The following is an 18,669-nucleotide window of genomic DNA, read 5'->3' on the forward strand; positions in this document are numbered from 1 at the left end:
TCTTGCAAGTCTATAGTCACCTACTATGTGTTATGATCTGGCAACCCCGAAGTGACAATAATCGGGACCACTCCCGGTGATGACCATAGTTTGAGGAGTTCATGTATTCACTATGTGTTAATACTTTGTTCCGGTACTCTATTAAAAGGAGGCCTTACTATCCCTTAGTTTCCATTACGACCCCGCTGCCACGGGAGGGTAGGACAAAAGATGTCATGCAAGTTCTTTTCCATAAGCACGTATGACTATATTCGGAATACATGCCTACATTACATTGATGAATTGGAGCTAGTTCTGTGTCACCCTATGTTATGACTGTTACATGATGAACCGCATCCGGCATAATTCTCCATCACCGATCCAATGCCTATGAGCTTTTCACATATTGTTCTCCGCTTATTTACTTTTCCGTTGCTACTGTTACAATTACTACAAAACCCAAAAATATTACTTTTGCTACCGTTACCGTTACTTCCATATTACTTTGCTACTAAATACTTTGCTGCAGATACTAAGTTACCCAGGTGTGGTTGAATTGACAACTCAATTGCTAATACTTGAGAATATTCTTTGGCTCCCCTTGTGTCGAATCAATAAATTTGGGTTGAATACTCTACCCTCGAAAACTGTTGCGATCCCCTATACTTGTGGGTTATCAAGACTATTTTCTGGCGCCGTTGCCGGGGAGCATAGCTCTATTCTTTGAGTCACTTGGGATTTATATCTGCTGGTCACTATGAAGAACTTGAAAGACGCTAAGACAACAATTTATCCCTCAACTACGAGGGGAGGTAAGGAACTGCCATCTAGCTCTGCACTTGATTCACCTTCTGTTTTGAGTAAGCTTGCGACACCTAAACCTGCTTCTGCTATTTGTTCTGATATGTCGCATGTTATTGATGATGCCACTTCTGCTATGCATGATACTTATGATGAAACTACTTCTATGCTTGATACTACTGTGCCACTTGGTGAATTTCCTAATGAACAACTTGCTAGGGTTAGAGAGAATGAAATTATTGAAACTGATAATATTGATGAAAGTGATGACGAAGACTCTCCCCCTAATAAATATGAATTGCCTGTTGTTCCTGAGGGTTATGTTATGGATGAAGAAATTGCTAAAGAAATTTTTGCTTGCAAAGATAGATATGATGTTAAGAGATTATTAGCTAAATGGAAGCAGCAATCTCTTAATGCTAGAATGAAACCTGACCCTGCTTTTGCTACTTCACCTATCTGTGTCACTGATAAGGATTATGAATTCTCTGTTGATCCTGATATAATTACTTTGGTTGAATTTGATCCTTTTCATGGCTATGAATCTGAAACTGTTGTGGCACATCTTACTAAATTAAATGATATAGCCACCCTGTTCACTAATGATGAGAGAACTCGCTACTTTTATATCCTCAAAATATTTCCGTTCTCATTAAAGGGTGATGCTAAGATATGGTTTAATTCTCTTGATCTTGATTGTATGTGTAGTCCCCAGGATATGATTTATTACTTCTCCGCTAAATATTTCCCCGCTCATAAGAAACAAGCTGCTTTAAGGGAAATATAGAATTTTGTGCAAATTGAAGAAGAGAGTCTCCCACAAGCTTGGGGGAGGCTTCTCCAATTACTTAATGCTTTGCCTGATCATCCTCTCAAGAAAAATGAAATACTTGATATCTTTTATAATGGACTAACCGATGCATCCAGAGATTACCTGGATAGTTGTGTTGGTTCTGTTTTTAGGGAAAGAACACCGGATGAAGCTGAAATTCTATTGAATAATATGTTGACAAATGAAAATAAGTGGACACTTCCTGAGCCAGCTCCTGAGCCAATTCCTAAACCAACTCCGAAGAAAAGAGGTGTTCTATTTCTCAGTCCTAAAGATATGCAAGAGGCAAAGAAATCTATGAAAGAGAAGGGTATAAAAGCTGAAGATGTTAAGAATTTACCTCCTATTGAAGAAATACATGGTCTTAATTTATCGCATGTTGAAGAAACATATGATCTTAATCCATCACCTATTGAAGAAACTCATGGTCCTGATAACCCGACACAGGTAGTGAAGGTAAATTCTCTCTATAGATTTGATGAAGGTGATATTCCTCACTATAAGTCTGCTAGACAATGCTTAGAAGAGTTGATAATTTTATTGTCAAACAAGAAAACTTCAATGCTTATTTTGGTAGAAAATTGAAATACAATTCCGATACGCTTGAACACTTGGGTGATTATATGTCTAGAGTTAAAGGTGAACTTAAACTCATTACTAAACATGCTTCTATGGTTACCACTCAAGTAGAACAAGTACTTAAGGCTCAAAATGATTTGCTCAATGAATTGAATAGTAAGAATAATGATTATGCTGTTAGAGTGGCTACTAGAACTGGTAAGATGACTCAAGAACCTTTGTATCCTGAAGGCCACCCTAAGAGAATTGAGCAAGATTCTCAGAGAAATAATATTGATGCACCTAGTCTTCTAAAAAAAGAAAAAGAAAAATGATAGGACTTTGCATGCTTCTAGTGAACCTATTGCTGAACCACCTGAGAATCCAAATGTATATCTATTTCTGATGCTGAAACACAATCTGGTAATGAACATGAACCTAATGAAAATATTAATGATGATGTTCATGATGATGCTCAACCTAGTAATGATAATGATGTAGAGGTTGAACCTATTGTTGATCTTGATAACCCACAATCAAAGAATCAACGTTATGATAAGAGAGACTTTGTTGCTAGGAAACATGGTAAAGAAAGAGAACCATGGGTTCAGAAACCCATGCCTTTTCCTCCCAAACCATCCAAGAAAAAGGATGATGAGGATTTTGAGCGCTTTGTGAAATGATTAGACCTATCTTTTTGCGTATGCGATTAACTAATATGCTCAAAATGAATCCTTATGCTAAGTACATGAAAGATATCGTTACAAATAAAAGAAAGATACCGGAAGCTGAGATTTCCACCATGCTTGCTAATTACACCTTCAAAGGCGGAATACCAAAGAAACTTGGAGACCCAGGAATACCCACTATACCATGCTCCATTAAAAGAAACTATGTTAAAACTGACTTATGTGATCTTGGAGTCGGTGTTAGTGTTATGCCTCTCTCTTTATATCGTAGACTTGATTTGAATAAGTTGACACCTACTGAAATATCTTTGCAAATGGCTGATAAATCAACTGCTATACATGTCGGTATTTGTGAGGATGTGCATGTTGTGGTTGCAAACGTTACTATTTTAACGGACTTTATTATTCTTGATATTCTCGAGGATGATAGTATGTCTATTATTCTTGGAAGACCGTTTTTGAATACTGCAGGGGCTGTTATTGATTGCAACAAAGGCAATGTCACTTTTCATGTTAATGGTAATGAGCATACGATACACTTCCCGAGGAAACAACCTCAAGTTCATAGTATCAACTCTATTGGAAAAATTCCATCAATTATTTTTGGAGGTTTTGAATTTCCTCTTCCTACTGTCTAGAAGAAATATGATATTCTTATTATTGGGGATGTGCATATCCCCGTCGAGGTAACATAGTGTCATTCGAAATTTCTCCGGTTCCATGTTATTCGGAATGAGTTTGTTAACAAGACTTGATCAACCTTGTTAGTGGATTCCTTTTGATGAGCATGTGATGGATGAAACTAGAAAGCACAACCTTCTGTACCCTCACTCTACTTTCTGTTATTTAGTTGAAATAAAGTAAAAATAGTATTTTCTGTCTGTTTTCTGATTTATCCGTGCAATATAAAAATACCCCGAAAATAAAAGTTCTCCGAATGCCCCGAAATTGAAATATGATTTTTTCTGGAATATTTGAGAATATCTGGCACTAAGAACACAGCAGGAGGGGCAAGCACCTGGCCACGAGGGTGGAGGGCGCGCCCTACCCCCCCTGGGCGTGCCCCCTGCCTCGTGGGCCCATGGTGGGCCCCCTCCACTTATTCCTGCACCCACACACTTCTTCTTCCTCCCAAAAAAATCACCATCCAGCTCAAGCACGAGTTCTAGCTCATTTTGCTGCGATTTTCGATCTCCTTGCTCAAAGCACCTCTCACAAAACTGCTTGGGGAGATTGTTCCTTGGTATGTGACTCCTCCATTGGTCCAATTAGTTTTTTTTCTAGTGCTCTATTCATTGCAAATTTGTGCTGCCTAGGTGACCATGTTCTTGAGCTTGCATGTCAAATTTATATGGTTCTAAGTAGTTCTAATGTATGATATAGTCTCTAGGCACTTGTAGGAGTAGTTGCTATCAATTTTATTGAGCTTGGTTCACTTTTATTTGAAGTTACTAAAAATTTCAGAAATTTTTCAGAGGAAGAAATATGCTTAGGAAAATGTACCAAGGTGGTTCTTCAAGGAAGCAAGGACCCAGGCTTGCAATGCGTGATGCTGATGATGAGCCACCAAGGGACGCTCCAGTGCGGCCCTGTGAATGGCCTTCAGAAAATTTTATGGATCGAGCGGGAATCAAGGAAGAATTTAACGTATATTTGCGTAACGCTGATCTTGTGAGCTTCGAGGCAGGAAAATGCCGCCAGTACCACTATCTCACTAGTTCCTTTGTGAGGAGGTTTGAATTTTCATCTTCACGTAATTCTCCAACTGTCCTGTTTGATCTTTATGAGAAATCTTATACGATGGACTTAGAGGATTTTACTTCTGCTTGCAAACTTCCACAATGGGGTAGTGCTAGTGAACCCCGCAAATCTGAATTTAGAAATTTTCTTGCTAGTATAACTGTGGGGGAATCTAGAGATATAGCACAAGCTACCATAGGGAGCATTCATTTTCCTGCTATACATTATTTTGCTCTCTTCATAGGTAGGTGCATAAATGGTAAAGATGAAGCATGTCATATGTGTGTTCCTGACCTCAGTATTCTTGGGAGTGCTGTGTTAGGAGACAAATCTTATAATTTGGGAGCCATTGTTGCACGTAGGTTGCATAATAATAGATTTAATGGAGATTTCTTTGGTGGAATTTATGCAACCCGCTTAGCTGATTTTCTTGGTGTAACCATACGTAATGATGATATTGAATTGCCTCCTGCTTACTTAGACTTTAATGCTATGGTTCACCACCAGTTTGTTGAGAGGAATGAATCACCTCTCCAGTATCGCTTAATCTTTGACAGACGTCGTGCTGTCCGTATTACTCTCCCTGCTCCTGCCTTCTTTGATTATCAGGCAAAAGGAAGATATGTTATTACCAGAGAGGAGGCAGATGAGTACGAGATGAGGGCGGAAGCCGCTAGCCGCCACGCTGCATCTCAGTACGACCCCGGCTACAACTATGGATATCCGCCAGGCCATCCGTGGCAATAAACCAACTTAGGCCAAAAGCCTAAGCTTGGGCGAGTACGTATTTCCCACCGACATTACATTTATGTTTACACACTCATTGCTAGATGTCGGTGCTCATACTTTTTCACTGTAATATCCATACTAGTTTATTTTCTTTTTCTTGCTTTCTTCTTGTGTGTTTAATAAACCTTAAGAAAAACCAAAAAAAATTGTAGTAGCTTTTAGTTAGTTTACTTTTCTTGCTGTAGTAGTAATAATTAAAAAGAAAACCCAAAAAGATTTCCCGTTCTTCTTTTGCTTGTTGGGAGCTTTCCCGTGTAAATAGTTTTATTTCTTTTCTTTTCTTTGGGGGTCGATAGGAGAAGACCATAATTAAATTGTTGAATTGGCTCATATATGCATTATTGTTGATTTAACCAAGAGCCCATATTGCCTTGTAATCTCCTGTTTATTGAATGCTCGCAGATTCCAGCTTAGTCCAATGCACGTGCACTCTTATTATTATTCACTTCGTTCGGTCATGCAAGTGAAAGGCAATTATGACGATATATGATGGACCGACTGAGTTGAGAAAAGCTGGTACGAACTCGACCTCTCTTGTTTTTGTAAATATGACTAGGTCATTGTTCCTGATTCAGCCTATTATGAATAAACATGTTTGCAATGACAATTAGAGATCATAGTTGCTCGTGCCATGCTTGATTAGCTATGAGTTATAATGGTTTACCTTGTGTGCCAACATGCTATTAAAATGGTTGTGATGTGGAGACTGAAGGAAATATGCCCTAGAGGCAATAATAAAGTTATTATTTATTTCCTTATTCTCATGATAAATATTTATTATTCATGCTAGAATTGTATTAGCCGGAAACGTAATACATGTGTGAATACATAGACAAACATAGTGTCACTAGTATGCCTCTACTTGACTAGCTCGTTGATCAAAGATGGTTATGTTTCCTAGCCATAGACATGAGTTGTCATTTGATTAACGGGATCACACCATTAGGAGAATGATGTGATTGACTTGACCCATTCCGTTAGCTTAGCACTCGATTGTTTAGTATGTTGTTATTGCTTTCTTCATGACTTATACATGTTCCTATGACTATGAGATTATGCAACTCCCATTTACCGGAGGAACACTTTGTGTGCTACCAAACGTCACAACGTAACTGGGTGATTATAAAGGTGCTCTACAGGTGTCTCCGAAGGTACTTGTTGGGTTGGCGTATTTCGAGATTAGGATTTGTCACTCCGATTGTCGGAGAGGTATCTCTGGGCCCACTCGGTAATGCACATCACTTAAGCCTTGCAAGCATTGCAACTAATGAGTTAGTTGCGGATGATGTATTACAGAACGAGTAGAGAGACTTGCCGGTAACGAGATTGAACTAGGTATTGAGATACCGACGATCGAATCTCGGGGAAGTAACATACCGATGACAAAGGGAACAACGTATGTTGTTATGAGGTTTGACCGATAAAGATCTTCGTAGAATATGTGGGAGCCAATATGAGCATCCAGGTTCCGCTATTGGTTATTGACCGGAGACGTGTCTCGGTCATGTCTACATAGTTCTCGAACCCGTAGGGTCCGCACGCTTAAAGTTTCGATGACAGTTATATTATGAGTTTATATGTTTTGATGTACCGAAGGTTGTTCGGAGTCCCGGATGTGATCACGAACATGACGAGGAGTCTCGAAATGGTCGAGACATGAAGATTGATATATTGGAAGCCTATGTTTGGATATCGGAAGTGTTCCGGTGAAATCAGAATTTTACTGGAGTACCGGGAGGTTGCCGGAACCCCCCGGGGGCTTAATGGGCCATAGTGGGCCTTAGTGGAAGAGAGGAGAGGCGGCCAGGGCAGGGCCACGCACCCCTCCCCCCTAGGACAAGGAGAGGGGGGCGGTGCCCCCCCTTTCCTTCCTCTCTCCCTCCTCTTTCCCCCTCCACTCTTAGTCCAACAAGGAAAAGGGAGGGAGTCTACTCCCGGTGGGAGTAGGACTCCTCCTGGCGCGCCCCTCCTGGCCGGCCGCACTCTCCCGCTTGCTCCTTTATATACGGGGGCAGGGGGCACCCTAGAGACACAACAATTGATCGTTTGATCTTTTAGCCGTGTGCGGTGCCCCCCTCCACCATAGTCCACCTCGATAATACTGTAGCGGTGCTTAGGCGAAGCCCTGCGTCGGTAGAACATCATCATCGTCACCACGCCGTCATGCTGACGAAACTCTCCCTCAACACTCGGCTGGATCGGAGTTCGAGGGACGTCATCGGGCTGAACGTGTGCTGAACTCGGAGGTGCCGTGCGTTCGGTACTTGATCGGTCGGATCGTGAAGACGTACGACTACATCAACCGTGTTGTGCTAATGCTTCCGCTTTCGGTCTACGAGGGTACGTGGACAACACTCTCCCCTCTCGTTGCTATGCATCACCATGATCTTGCGTGTGCGTAGGAATTTTTTTGAAATTACTACGTTCCCCAACAGTATAGTGGGGTGGTATCCTCCTTTGAATGATTTAAGTGACTCGACGTGGCACATGTTCACACATGTAGTTGAAACAAATCAACATAGCCTTCACGATATTTACGTTCATGGTGGATTATATCCTACTCATGCTTGTACTCAATGTTTATTAATTTTAATGCATGTTCATGACTGTTGTCGCTCTCTAGTTGGTCGCTTCCCAGTCTTTTGCTAGCCTTCACTTGTACTAAGCGGGAATACTGCTTGCGCATCCAATCCCTTAAACCCCAATGTTATTCCATATGAGTCCACCATACCTTCCTATATGCGGTATCTACCTACCGTTCCAAGTAAATTTGTATGTGCCAAACTCTAAACCTTCAAATAAACATTCTGTTTTGTATGCTCGAATAGCTCATGTATCAACTAGGGTTGTCTGTATCTTCCATGCTAGGCGGGTTATTCTCAAGAGGAGTGGACTCCGCTCCTCACTCACGAGAAAATGGCTGGTCACCGGGATGCCCAGTCCCATGCTTTATGCAAACTAAATCAAAATAATTGCAAACAAAACTCCCCCGGGGTTGTTGCTAGTTGGAGGCACTCGTTGTTTCGAGCAAGCCATGGATTGATGCTTGTTGGTGGAGGGGGAGTATAAACTTTACCATTCTATTTGGGAACCGCCTATAATGTGTGTATCATGGAAGATATCGCCATCTCTTGGTTGTTATGTTGACAATGAAAGTATGCCGCTCAAAATATTATTTATCTCTGCTTTAAAATCGAGCTCTGGCACCTCTACAAATCCCTGCTTCCCTCTGAGAAGGGCCTATCTATTTACTTTTATGTTGAGTCATCACCCTCTTATTAAAAGGCACCAGCTGGAGAGCACTGCTGTCATTTGCATCCATCATTATTAATTTATATTGGGTATGACTATGACTAGATCTCTTTTACCATGAATTACAATGTCTAGTCAGTCCTTGATCTTTAAAGGTGCTCTGCATTTATGTTTTTCGGTCTCAGAAAGGGCTAGCGAGATACCATCCTGTTATATCATATCATGATTGTTTTGAGAAAGTGTTGTCATCCAAGGATTATTATTATCGCTCGCTAGTTGATTATGCCATTGATATGAGTAAACATGAGACCTAAGAGTTATTGTGAATGTGGTTAGTCATAATCTTTGCTGAAAACTTGAATGCTGGCTTTACATATTTACAACAACAAGAGCAAACAGAGTTTGTAAAAGTTTTTCTTTGTCACTTTCAGTTTATCAACTGAATTGCTTGAGGACAAGCAAAGGTTTAAGCTTGGGGGAGTTGATATGTCTCCGTCGTATCTGCTTTTCCAAACACTTTTGCCCTTGTTTTGGACTCTAACTTGCATGATTTGAATGGAACTAACCCGGACTAACGCTGTTTTCAGCAGACTTTCCATGGTGTTATTTATGTGCAGAAACAAAAGTTCTCGGAATGACCTGAAACACCACAGAACGTCTTTTTGGAAAATATTAAAAATACTGGAAGAAAAATCCACGTCAGGGGGCCCACACCCTGTCCACGAGGGTGGGGGGCGCGCCTGCCCCCCTGGGAGCGCCCCCCTACCTCGTGGGCCCCCTGACGCTCCACCGACCTCAACTCCAACTCCATATTCACTTTCAGGGAGAGAAAAACAAAGAGAAGGATTCATCGCGTTTTACGATACGGAGCCGCCGCCAAGCCCTAAAACCTCTCGGGAGGGCTGATCTGGAGTCCGTTCGGGGCTCCGAAGAGGGGGATTCGTCGCCGTCGTCATCATCAACCATCCTCCATCACCAATTTCATGATGCTCACCGCCGTGCGTGAGTAATTCCATCGTAGGCTTGCTAGACGGTGATGGGTTGGTGAGATCTATCATGTAATCGAGTTAGTTTTGTTAGGGTTTGATCCCTAGTATCCACTATGTTCTGAGATTGATGTTGCTATGACTTTGCTATGCTTAATGCTTGTCACTAGGGCCCGAGTGCCATGATTTCAGATGTGAACCTATTATGTTTTCATGAATATATGTGAGTTCTTGATCCTATCTTGCAAGTCTATAGTCACCTACTATGTGTTATGATCCGGCAACCCCGGAGTGACAATAATCGGGACCACTCCCGGTGATGACCATAGTTTGAGGAGTTCATGTATTCACTATGTGTTAATGCTTTGTTCCGGTACTCTATTAAAAGGAGGCCTTAATATCCCTTAGTTTCCATTACGACCCCGCTGCCATGGGAGGGTAGGACAAAAGATGTCATGCAAGTTCTTTTCCATAAGCACGTATGACTATATTCGGAATACATGCCTACATTACATTGATGAATTGGAGCTAGTTCTGTGTCACCCTATGTTATGACTGTTACATGATGAACCGCATCCGGCGTAATTCTCCATCACCGATCCAATGCCTATGAGCTTTTCACATATTGTTCTCCGCTTATTTACTTTTCCGTTGCTACTGTTACAATTACTACAAAACCCAAAAATATTACTTTTGCTACCGTTACCGTTACTTCCATATTACTTTGCTACTAAATACTTTGTTGCAGATACTAAGTTACCCAGGTGTGGTTGAATTGACAACTCAACTGCTAATACTTGAGAATATTCTTTGGCTCCCCTTGTGTCGAATCAATAAATTTGGGTTGAATACTCTACCCTCGAAAACTGTTGCGATCCCCTATACTTGTGGGTTATCACTTAACCCCGTAGAAAAGATAGGATGACTAGGATCAGAAGACCATAAGGTAAAGAAGTAAAAAGAGCCTTACGTTCCTTCCCACAATCAATTCCCCTATATATAACTAAAGCATTTCTAGACTCGACTTCGACCAGTTTGGCTTGGTAATCCTACAGGCAGTCAGGCTCTAATACCAAAGCTGTCAGGACCCCGATCCTAAGTCACACCGATCTAGCATGTAACACATCATATCACTTTGCGGCCTCACGCACGGTATTCCCACGGGTGCCACCTTACCTGGCCCGGGACCGTTTGCGCCTTTTGGCTCACGTATATGATAGTGTCGCTAGCATTCATATGACATAGAACCCGGGCCGACATGACTAGTCGTAAACCCAAAGTGGCACTAATTTAAAAGGACAGGCATACGTGACCCAGCAACGAACGTGTCGGTCATCAGCGAGTGAATCCGGGTTGTAGCAGCTGGGCTAACAGGACTCCGGAGAATCCAGGCTGTAGCAGGCTAACAGGACTCCGGTAGACACCGCGTGACATTTCCCCGAAGGGACAGACACAGGAACGAAGAAGGACACATGCCGGCCAGCCGAAGTGTTCCGGAGCAGTAGCAAGCTACCATGGCTCAGTGGAAGCACTAGGAGACATTTCCCGGTAAGAGAGGCTACCAAGGATAAACAACTAGGTTGTCGGATCCCACACATACCAAGCGTTTCAAACAAACACACAATATGCTCGATATGTGCAAATATAACACGGCATCACAACAAAACTCTACAACTCAAAGTATTTATTCATTAGGCTCCGAGGAGCCAAGTATTACAAACATGGGTCTCATGACACAACATACAGAGCATACAAGCAACAAGAGGAAGCATAAACATGTCTGAGTACAGACAACTACAAATGAAAAAGGGTGAGAAGCCTGACTATCTACAAGACCCTGCCGAGGGCACAAGATCGTAGCTGAGGTAACAAGCTAAACGTCGAATCCCACGCGGAACTACTAGTGAGACTGAAGTCTCTCTGCAAAAACATAAATTAAGCAAACGTGAGTACAAATGTACCCAGGAAGACTTACATCAGAACTAGCTACATGTGCATCAATATCAACAAAGGGGGGGTGGTGAAGTTTAACTGCAGCAATCCAGCTTTGACTCAATGGCTATCCTAAACTACGACTGCGAGTAACTCTTTGAGGTGGCGCACACGAGTCCACATATTCACCAATCAATACACCACCATGGATCCGCTCCCGTCTCCCTACGAGAACGCCATCCATAGCACTCACGCTTATCTTGCGCATTTTAGAGTATCCACTTTCACTTGTCTATGAATTGTATAGGCAACCCAGAGGTCCTTTACCGCGGACGCGGCTATTCGAATAGATCAGTTATAAACCTGCAGGGGTGTACTTCTTCACACATGTTTCCACCACTTAGTGTCTGCACACGACATGTGCTCGGCAGACTTCAAGCGAAAGTCGACGTGGGTGTAGACCACGACCTGACTAACCACACAAGTCCCTAGTCCATGTTTATCGCCTATTCAGGTTCCATCAGAAGGGAGTCCGGCCGAGGTTTCCACTTACGGCCCCGAACGATGTGTGCAGGGTTCCCGAGGCACCAAACGGGCGTCCCAGTACACCTGGCACGTGCCTACCGCATCACAGCCCACCCCTCGGGTCAGCGCTGCGCACGGCCTCCAGCATACTACAAACACCAGAAACTACTTGCAACTCCTGGACAGAGGATAGGGGCGGTTAATAAGTCGAGCGGGGTCATATTTCAGGGCCCAACGTGTGGTAGTAGCTATTCATGGATCACAAACACAGAACTCAGTTCCTAAGGACGGCTTCAATGAGACAACCCACCATGTACTCCTACATGGCCTCTCACCGCTACCTTTACCAAATCGTGTTCACACACTTAGCTCTCAACAGTAGGACATGTTCACCACATTCCAATTCATCCCCGATGAATCGGACCCGACTCAACTCTAAGCAGTAGCAGGCATGAAAAACAAGCATGAATGAGTAGGCACATCAGGGCTCAAACAACTCCTACCCATGCTAGTGGGTTTCATCTATTTACTGTGGCAATGACAGGTCATGCAGAGGAAAGGGGTTCAACTACCGCAGCATGTCACCGTTGAATTGTTGTTGTCCTAATGCAGTAAAAGAGAGCAGTAGCGAGAGAGTGGGATTGTATCAGAATGAACAAGGGGGTTTTGCTTGCCCGGCACTTCTGAAGATAGTATAGTTCTTCATCGGTGTCATCGATCTCATCGTCGGAGCCACGTCTACTAAGAGGGGACAAATACCGGCAACAGAGAAGGAACACAATCAATACAATGCAACAATATGATGCATGAATGTGACATGGCAATATGCTGTGATTTGAGCTAATGCATCTAGCAACGATTTAAATGGAGTTGGTTTGAACACAAGATTTAAATTCAAACTCCATATGTGAAGGTTTAAATGCCCTTTATACGATTTGTCCTAAAAAGCAGCCATAAGTTGTTCTAACATGCATGAAAATGGTACAGATTGATAGATTGGATTTTTCTGATAATTTTTCATATATAACTTATTTCATTTGGAGTTATAGATTAATTTCTATGATTTTTCTAAGTTTATAGCAATTTCTGGAATTTTCTGAATTATTTTAAATCCAGAAAACCATTACTGCATCAGCATGACAACATCATTGCATCAGCAGGTCAACTGGGTTGACCCAGGCCAAACCTGACGTGTGGGGTCCACTGGTCAGTGACTCATTAGGCAAACCCGGTCAAATCTAGCACTGACTGGGTTTGACCGGCGGTGGGGCCTGCTGTCAGTGGCAGTGAGGTGGCTAATTAGGGGGGGTTAGTCCTAATGACGCTCCACGTCGGCTATCGCCGGGGTTCGACCGGCGGCGACCAAAACAACGGCGGAGGCTCGCCGGACTTGAGCTACAGGCGGCGGCTGGACGCGCGGAGACCACTAGGGCGTAGCCCGTGCTCTCCCGCATCCAGAGGAGCAGGTGGGTGGCCGCGGGGGCGCCGGAGCTCGCCGGAACGAAGCTCGCGGCGGCGGCCGGAGCTCGGGTGAGCTCGGGCGATGGCTGTAGGGCACGTGGGGAGGATCTGGTGGTGGCTACGGGCTCCTGGAGAGGCGAGGAGAATGATGACGCGTGCAGGAGCGGCTGGTTCGGGCTCTGGCCATGGCCGGCGCCATGGAGCTCTCGGCTCCGGTGGCTAGGCGGGCTAGAGGAGGGGATGGACCGCGGGGAGAGGGGAAAAACGCTCGAGGGCTCACAGCGGTGCCGCAGGGATGGCCAGCGTGCTCGGGGAAGCTCGGACGGCGGCAAGTCGACAGTGGAGATCCGTGGCGGCCGACGTTGAAGAAGAGGTCGGGGGAGCCGCTGCAGGGCACGTCCGCTCGCGTGGCTTGGCGGAGACGGCGTAGAGGTCGACTTCTGAGCTTCTTGGTGCGTCGGAGGGACGTGTGAAGGCCGGTGGCCGTGGTGGTGGCGAGCGGCGTCGACGGTGGCGTTGTGGGAAGAGAGCGGAGGAGGGGCAGGGGGTCCCGGGAGAGAGGGGAGAGGTGCAGGGGTCGAGGGGCAGTGCGTGGCACTCAGGGAGGCGTCCAGACCCTCGGCGGCAAGCAGGAGCTGGCGAGGCGCGTGCTCGCGAGCGGCGGCCACGCGCGCTGCGTCCTTCTGGCGCGAGGTTAGTGGTGACTAGCAGGCGCCAGTGGGCTGGGCCGGCACAGTACCAGGCCAGGTAAGTGTCCCAGGTGAGTCCTTTCTCTCTCTTTTCTGATTCTGTTTCTGTTTTCTATTTATTCTGTAACTTTAGGGCTTTATTAAAAATACCAATACAATCTCAAAATTCATGAAACTGCTCAAGGCTGCTGTTTGGAATATTTCCAACAGTAAACATTTTAGTTCATGAATATTTGGACATTTAAAATATTATATAGCATTTAAATGCCCAAATGCAAATAGCATATGATTTAATTCAGTGACCTAGTTCTGTCCTAGAAAAATGTAAACCATTTTTGTCAGAGGTTCTAGACCAAGGCGAAGATGATGAACATTTTTGAAGGGCATTTCAGGTTCTTTGAAAAAGTATTTTAGTAACCCTAGTTGGATTAAGTGGTGTTGGGGATTTTTGCTATCCCCATTTCAACTTTAATTGAAACTTAAATATGATGCAACACAAGATGCTAGCACTAAGAATTACGAGAACTAGGGATGTGACAATCACTAAACATAAAAAAATAGATACACAGTGGTGGCGACGGCGTGAGGCAGCGTGCGATGGTCGTGACTCTCGATGTGGCCCTGCATTGACCATGGCGAACGGCAACGTCAGCAGCGAGCCAGTGACGTGAGAGCCCAAGGTGGGTGGTAGGGGTGGGGGTGAACCATGAGGACCTATTCCCACGACATCTAAGGGCGTCGGTGGCGGCGGGGTCGGATGGGAGCTGAACGGGAAATGGGAGGGGTCGAGCAGATTCCTCTATTTTTTTATGAGCAGTGTCTTTCCGGAACAAGTTTGGCATAGTGGAGGAAACTTTGAGGAGGAAAGCTATCGTCTAGGACACTAAAACTTTTGGGGGAAGAGCTAGGTGGATGTTAATCCCTCGAACAAGAAAAAAAGGGGCACTAGGGAAGGCTTAGGGATGCTCATAAAGCATACACTCAGAAGACAATAGATATTCCTCATAAAACGTGATGAAATCGACATTCCTTAGCTGCTCACCGGTTTAACTGCATTTTTAGCTGCTCGCCCTTATAAGACTCAAGAGGATAATTGTTTCTAAACTACTTGTCCTCTTAGCCGAGATTCATAATTAGCGAGCGATTGTCCCCACGAACGAGTCTGATAAATTTTTTTTAAAAAAAGGAGGTTAAACCCCTGACCTTCATCATTGTGATGCACACAACTTTTTTTTAATTAAGTATCTCCCCAGAGTGTTAGTGCTGCTCCTGCTGGCTTATAATAATAATATGAAACGAACAGGCCGCTGAGACGTTGGCACATGCACAGAGACTAGTAGAACCATACTTGCAGGCACAAATTAAGGGCCACCACAAAGACTAGTGGAGCCACACTTCTCTGGTGCATGTTGCCAAAGGTCATTTCAACTCCCTGAAGAACAGCCGCAAAAAGTAAAGAAAAACTCCCTGAAGAACAGTGCTATTCCATACGAATGCACTGAATTTGCATTCTGAATACGAGCGGCTTCGAGCCACACATCGGTCGTCGGATTGCTGTAGAGCACGTGCGGTTCTTGAACCTTGCACGAGGCCCGCCCTGTAAACGGCTCGCGGCTCTCCCCTGACTGACTGACTAGTCGCACCGCACCTGTCTGTTCCTGTGGAGTACGTACATGTCTGCAGCAAGAAAATTCAGCGGGAGACACGACAGAGGCGGAGTCGCACCTTGTAACCTTAAGCCCACGCACAGGCGATCGACGGCGATGGGTGCGCCCACTCACGTCGCTTGCTCCTACGCCTGGATTTGTTCGGCACGCGCGTGGCGAGTCCTTCGTTGCACGATGGCGGCTGTCGTGCGGTGGACGAAAGCTATCGGGCTCGGAGTGGCCCGGAAGCATCGAGCCGATCGACGGCGACGGGTGCCCAACCCCGGCCGATACATGGACTACCGGCCGGGTCAGTCCTTTCCACGGTCCTATTTTATTTTTATTTTATATTATCATGTGAAGCCCATAAATCTGGAGGCTGGTCGTCGCATGACCGCGGCTTCTCGGGGAGCTTTGTGCCGGTCAGATCCCCGAGGTGATCAAAAGGAAGAAAGAAGCGCCGATTCGGGTGCACGACGCCACAACATCACGTCCATGTTTGACCGCTAGTCTAATGCAGTATGAGTAGTATATTCGCCACATTCCCTGTGATGCGCCACCGAGGGTTGGACGAAAAGCGATCATGTGGCACTGCTAAAGTATACTCTCGGCCGTCTTAAGTCAAAAATTTAAAACTTTGACCAAGTTTTTTAAGAAAAAGTAGCAACATTTATGACACTAAACTAAATTAGTAAGTAGGTCCGATTTGAAATGTACTTTAATAATATACAAATTTGATGTCACATATGTTACTACTCTTTTCTATATAATTGGTCAAAATTTTAAAACTTTACCTTGGGACAAAATGTAGATGTACATTTATTCGTGGACGGAGGGAGTATATAGCACTATTGTATGATACTACTCCCTCCTTTCCGGGTTATAGGGTTTAAAACTGAAATCTCATCAAACAAGGTAGATGGTGAGTGGGGGAATGTATCTTGTACTCCCTCTGTCTCATAATGTAAGACGTTTTCCGCCACTAGTGTAGTGTGAAAAAATGTCTTACATTATGGGACGGAGGGAGTAGTTTACTACCTTCGTCCTGGTTTATTGGGCCATTTCGTATTTAGTGTCAAATTTTGACCATATATTTTACTAACAAAATGTCAATGCATGTCTAAAAAATTATACCATGAGAAACTATGTTCAAATACGAATCCAACGATATAATTTTTGGCTACATGCATTAATATTTGGTAAGTTAAATCTATGGTCAAAATTTAACACAAAATACGAAAAGTACAAAACTACACATACTTTAATATGCATTAATTACAGTGTATGCATGCATGACCACTAAATGAGTACTAGCAACTGTTACATGTATTGGTTGGTTTCTTTTAATCATTGCATGTACCAATTTAATGCACCTTGGAATATGAACATGTGGTGAAAAGAAATGAAATAAGCCTTGTAATATGGAAAAACCGAAGAAATGAGATGAGCCTAATAAACCAAAAAGGAGGGAGTATCATTTATACATGTTCAATCCATGTGCTTTGATATATATTAATGGTCAAAGTCGTGCATCAATGACCGCCAAAGTCAACCACGCCTTAATCAGTTAAACCCAAGCATGAGGGTGAGGGCTTGTACGACCACGAGCAACATGGCGAGGACGATTCCAGCGGCGACTTTGGGGTATCGATTCTGATTGCGTCTATGTTTTGACGGTGATGTTCAAGATTATGATGAGCATTGAGGCAGACATCCACGCGAATGTGCCACATAATGCTTATAAAAAATTTGAACAATAATGTCATTTTTGGCGGCGCGAGCTACTCAATTTTGGTGGCTTCTGATGTTTCAAAAAATTGGCATTGATTTCACTCTCCCTAATGATAAAAAATATGCTAGGGATTTAGGGGGACACATACAATATTCTCTGCGGAGATCATTAAGCGTCTCCCCAAATGGCTGATATAAATTTTACCAACACTTCTCCACCTTCGTGAACAACACTGAGTCCGCCGATAGTGATAGTGGAAGTCGTGGGCAGCTAGAAGGGAAGAGAGATTTTTTATAGTTGCGGGCGGCAAACAACGGGAAAATAGGGCGAGTGGCGGGAAAACATGGCGGAAGACAAGGAGGGAGCTGACATTTCCCTCCCACGCGGGTGGTTGGTCAACGACACACTCCATATCCAGCCCCCTAGCCACCAAATATGGAGTCTCACGGTTTGTATATGGAGCACCCTTCATAAATTATGGCGACTCGGCCTCGGATGATGGCTCTACTAGAATGGCCTTTTCGGACAAACTGGCCATCACCGTTATTGTGTCGATTGGGACGATCTGGCCCTCGAATGATGGCTCTACTAGAATGGCCTTTTGGTCAAACTGGCCATTGCCGTTATTGTGTCAATTGGGACAATCTGGCCACACTGCTAGAGTTGCTCTGAAGAAAGAAATCTTGTCAGGTGGATAACTACCTATAGAGGTCAAGAGGGGAAGAAACATCAATGTCACATGGCATCGTCCTCACTTGATCCTTCCATAACTTAGTCGTCATCTACCTCGTCCGTTCCTACAACATTGACAAGAAGAACATCAATGTTATTGAACCCCTTGTGAAGTTCTTAGGAATCACATATCACCTTCATCGTCAGCAACGACAAGGACCTCCGTTTAACTTGTGCCCCATATCACATCAATGAAAATAAAACCACAATACTGCTTATTAATATTTAGTCACAAGAGTATAAAAAATAGATACGATAATATACACACTATAAAAGGTTTTCCCACAACAGTGGTGGAGCTTGGGTCAAAATGTTGGAGGGGCAAT

The sequence above is a fragment of the Triticum aestivum genome, chromosome 2D, assembly GCF_018294505.1.
Source record: "Triticum aestivum cultivar Chinese Spring chromosome 2D, IWGSC CS RefSeq v2.1, whole genome shotgun sequence".
Classification (NCBI taxonomy): domain Eukaryota; kingdom Viridiplantae; phylum Streptophyta; class Magnoliopsida; order Poales; family Poaceae; genus Triticum; species Triticum aestivum.